The sequence below is a fragment of the Arachis hypogaea genome, chromosome 12 (assembly GCF_003086295.3).
Source record: "Arachis hypogaea cultivar Tifrunner chromosome 12, arahy.Tifrunner.gnm2.J5K5, whole genome shotgun sequence".
Taxonomy (NCBI): Eukaryota; Viridiplantae; Streptophyta; class Magnoliopsida; order Fabales; family Fabaceae; genus Arachis; species Arachis hypogaea.
Window position 1 is genome coordinate 103,254,614 of NC_092047.1, and position 4,927 is coordinate 103,259,540.

At 32.0% G+C, this 4,927-nt stretch overlaps 1 long non-coding RNA gene across 1 annotated transcript; it reads left to right on the forward strand.

The window, feature by feature from the left end:
- Nucleotides 1-565: 565 nt before the first annotated feature.
- On the forward strand, nucleotides 566-4,571 carry LOC140177356 (uncharacterized). Its single transcript, XR_011869196.1, has 4 exons — nucleotides 566-673; nucleotides 1,390-1,467; nucleotides 2,743-2,846; nucleotides 4,372-4,571. It is a non-coding gene; the product is annotated as an uncharacterized lncRNA (long non-coding RNA).
- The last annotated feature ends 356 nt before the right edge of the window (nucleotides 4,572-4,927 follow it).

Consider the following 4,927-nt stretch of genomic DNA (forward strand, 5'->3'; position numbering starts at 1 on the left):
AACAAAATCCCTTTCCTCCACGGGCCTTCAATTCATCATCTTCTTCTCCTTTTACTGAAAGAAAGTCTGAGACAAAACCCAACCCTAACAAGCACAAAATCATCTTCATCTTCCTCTCTTCGATGATGGCAATAGAGGAGACATTGACGTGTGCTCTTCTTTGCTAATTCATCCTCATCTTCATCTTCCTCAGACATTGACGTGCTACTAAATCATCTTCTTCTTCGTCTTCTTCTCTTCGAGGATGGCAATGGAGGTCTTGACACGCGTTTGAGCTTTGATTCTCTCTGCTTGTAGTTCGAGATTCAATCTTCTCTGCTCGCAATCGAGATTCAATCCACTTTGTTCGCGTTTGACCTTCGATCATCTCCGCTAGCAGTTTGAGCTTCCATCATTTCTGCTCACTTGTTCATCACCGGGTACCTATGATTCTGCCTATTCCTTTTTCTTTTTCATTTTGAATCCTAATTTTAATAATGTTGATGTTGCTATTATAGGGTTTTTAGTAATAATGTTGCTGTTTCGAGCTTGCCGTTCATATTTGTGTATATTTGTGTATTTTGTAACCAGATCTATAAAGTCTTTAGGTTTTGCTTACCGTTCATCTATGATCTCTTCCAATTTGCCAGCGTTCTTCTGCTAGGGTTCATTACCGCTGATCATTGTTTTACAGGTACTCATAATTTTATCTCTGTTTTTTTTTTTATTTTTGTGTTTTGAATCCTAATTTTTGGTTATATGAAATTTGTTGCTGTATGTGTGCATTAGTGTTGAAGCAACTCTACTGTCAATGTGTGCGTTTAATGAAACTGCATGTGTATTTTAAATCTTCTGGTTGAACTTAAACTTGTTTTTACATACATAGCTTTGTGCAGTACCATTTTATTTTGATTTTTTTATTATGATTTTAAATTTTAGCTTATATATATTACAAAATACCTGTTGTTTTATTATTATAATGGGGATGAAATGGTTTCAGAGATGGGTTATGGTAGAAGCAGTTGTTGAAGTGATTAGTATAATTATTATGATGAGTTGGTGTGTGGAAGGAGTTGGAGTGAATTGGGTAACACAAGCTACACATGATTTTTACACTATGATGGTTATCGATTCCCCCTTTGAGCATGGAAATCAGGAAGTGGAACCCGCAAACCAGTAACAGTGTAAGTCTATTTTGGGCAGTGTCTGCTGCCTCCATTGCCTTCAAGAAAACAGATCCCGCTTATTCATCAACCCTATTAACCCACTCTAAATCAGTAATAACCAACAATTCATTATCTCTTATTATATATGAATCTTTCGTGTTGAAGAATTAGCTAGCTCTATATATATGACACACTATATATGACACACTACGTTCTTTAATTTGTCCATGCATGTTCATTGCAGCTGTTTGATTTTGCTGACAAGTATAGAGGATCGTACTCGCTTTCTTGCCCATTCTACTGCTCCTACTCAGGTTACCAGGTATAATCTGCCTTGGGTAACGATGAGCTTAGAAAAACTCTTCAAACCATTAATTTTTAGTATTTTTCATTTTTTTTGTTATTATTTCATCTTTATAAATACTAAATTATTTTTAACATTGGATTTCCAAGTCATGGTTAATTTGTTAGCGCCCTGAGGCTTGCTCTGTAGTCGGTTCCATTGAATGTTCAATAAATATACTTTTAGAAATTTAATTTTTATGTTCACAATGTATTTTTTTTCTGGTAATGCTAATTTGACTACCTCAACATCTCCAAATTGATCTTTTAGAGACGGTTCTTGTATTTATATTAACATGATGTGTATTTGCACAATTGCTAAAAAATATACATAGTTGTTGGTAATTGAAAATTTTGTGGTTATCAAATTAGTATCATTTCCCTTATATAACACAATTCATTTTCACTCATACTCTTTCTCATCTCTTCTGGTCTCTCCTTCTTATAAGTAAAACTCTAAGGCTCAAAACCATAGCTTAAAAGAGAGTGAACATATTCCTTCTTTGATGCTTTTCCTGGGGAATGAAATGGAATTAGTGAATTACCACTTTTAAGCATAAACATATATAAGGAGGACCAATTATGAGGACTGGGTCATTAGGTGGGGCAGCTAGCTACTGTGGTTGTTTCTAGAAATTACATTATTGAAATTGACATCCTAATCATAATGATTAGTATAGTAGTGATGACAAATTGAGAATAGATTAATAGTGATTAGTTCATTTATGTAGAGTAGTCCACTAAACTAATATTCTTAGTCCTGTTATATTTGCGCATAATAAAATCCAACTAACTAGGCTTCTTTGGATGGCTTCTTTCAACGCCACATATAACTCATTATTTTACAGGTCTGGTCAAGAAAGAAACTAAAAAAGAAAAAAAGAATTGTGGTCTGTGTTCTTTATTAAAAATAATTAGAAAATATTTATTTTTTAAGTTTCTTTTTTTCTCATTTCATCTTATTTTTTATTTGATCTCCTTAATGCATCTAGATGTTAGTACTGATCATATTTGGAGACAGTTTTCATTAAATAATACTGCACTTAAAATAGACATCCATTAATCTTGACTTGAGTTATAGTTTTAGTTCCAACTTGACAATTCACTATGTGGTCTGCAGATACTTAATAAGAACTGGATCTGTTCTTTTTTAAATTTTCTAAATAGAATCCTATGTGAATGAAAATACCTCATTTATGCTGATCCTGTTTTGAATGTTGGAAAACATAAAGTTTTTAGTCTTGTTCTATTTCAGGTTCTTTTGTCAATTTGCTCATTATTGACGGATCCCAACCCTGCTAAGTATGAAGCTACTGCACGCAGCTGAACACTAAGTGCAAATTATTGCGGCATGACCTCGTAAGATATTTCTATCTTATACTTATTTGCTTTTATATGTTTATGTTATTCTTTTGCACTTTTTAATATATTTTATATTAAGCAACTGTGCATATATATAGCAAGTTTCAGATTCCATTTTGATAAATAAAAATCGTTTTTAGTTTAATAGTAATATCACTATGAACAATTAGGTTTTTCCAGGACTCATCCAAGAACTGGATGAGTTTATCAAGACATAGCCAAGAGTTTAGAGATTCCATTATTGCTATGCTTCTTCTTGAACCGAGGAAATATCCATGACATAACACCTTTACTTTTAAGCTGTTTTGGAAAGAAGCATGAGAATCAGTGAGTGGAACAAGCTAAAATTGTTATGTTTTCTTTTAATAGGATAAACTTAAGAGCCACCAGGAAGCTGGAGACACTCCCGAGAAAGCATTTACTGCAGTATTTGGCAAAGAACAACCAGAAAGAGTTCGATGTTATGGGAGGACAATCACAAAAACATCTCTGCAGAAAGAACGGGAGATTGCTAAAATTAAGCAACAACATGCAGAGCCTATAAGTTCAATGAAAACTGAACTTCATGAGACAAAAGATAGAGTCCAAAGTTTGGAGGATCTTGTGAAGCTTCTCTTGCAACAGAGTTCTCTTGGCACAAATATTGATGAAGCACTATCTTTATTACGAGCCAAGGAATCAACACATGATATAAATAGTAAGCAATGTTCGAATGGCAACGATCGTCCTTCCTCATCAACTCGTGATCCAAAGTAATGACCAGGTATAACAAAAAAATTTGCAGTAATTTTTGTGATTTATCATTTATTGGAAATGGACTATAAACATTTTTTGCCTTTGCTTTCTCTGTCTTCTGCCATCTTACTTCATGGTGGCTTCTGCAATACACTCTTGCTATTTTTAATCAATCATCTTTTTTTTCCTTTTTAATTACTTATTTTTGTAGCGTTGTGCTACTGTGAGGAAGAAAATTTTTTCCTCATTGCTGAAATAACATGGCTATGTTGGGGAGTGATGCGTGTTGTCACTGCAACAGACTCTAGTAACTGCTATTTCATTCGCAAGAATGACAGAAATTGTCAAGGGAGTTGTTTCATATCTTTATCTTTTCATTTTTTTCCCCTTCAAATTTATGTTTCAGTCATTTATTTCTCTGTTGCTTTCTCTCAAACATAAATTAATTAATTTTATACGATAGTGATAATAAAAGAATAATCGTTAAAAAATAAAAGAGAAAAATCTAATATAGCAGCAACATTATTTCCTTCCACACCAAACAGTTATGTGAGTGAAGTCTCATCCTGTGAGCTTGTTCCTTCTGATTCTATGATTCTAAATAAGAACTACTAAGCTAATACCTTTTTAGAGCAATCATCGTTATCTGAATTGCATTTCTCTTTCTCAGTTTATTCAGGTACTTCATCAAACACATACCATGCATCATTTTCCGTTATTGCACCTTTTATGTTTCAATTTTTTTTTAAATGCAACTTTAACTAAACCCCAATTCATTTAAATGCAGCAGTTATTGGACTCAGTGGAGGCAAGAGGATTTTGAATTCATCATACCATTACTCTGATGTTACCGAAAAGTTTTCATTTGGCACTGATTTTGAATCCACACACTATCAGATTGTTCCAACAAAGTCAAGCATAGATATAAAATATGCAAATAGATTGACATTATTTTGATAAATATTAATTACTATTTTGTTATGACAATTATTGTTAGACAAGAATTTTATTATTTTGTTGAGAATTATTGATGAACATGTATTAAAAATACTAATTGAACTTTTTAATATCTATTTTAATTAGAATTTTATTTTTAGTTATTTTGTCTCTTTTGTAATTATTTTTTATTGTGCACAAATTTATTTATTAATTAAAATAATTACACATGTATGAACAAAAAATTTTATTGTAAATTTTATTTTTTTATATTTTTATTACAAAAATAATTTTTATTTTTATCAAAAAGGCAACCCTTTTATTAGTTGCATATTTTGAATATTAGACAACACTTATATGGTTGCATATCCAAAAGAAAAAGCAACACTTGTATAGGTTGCATATCC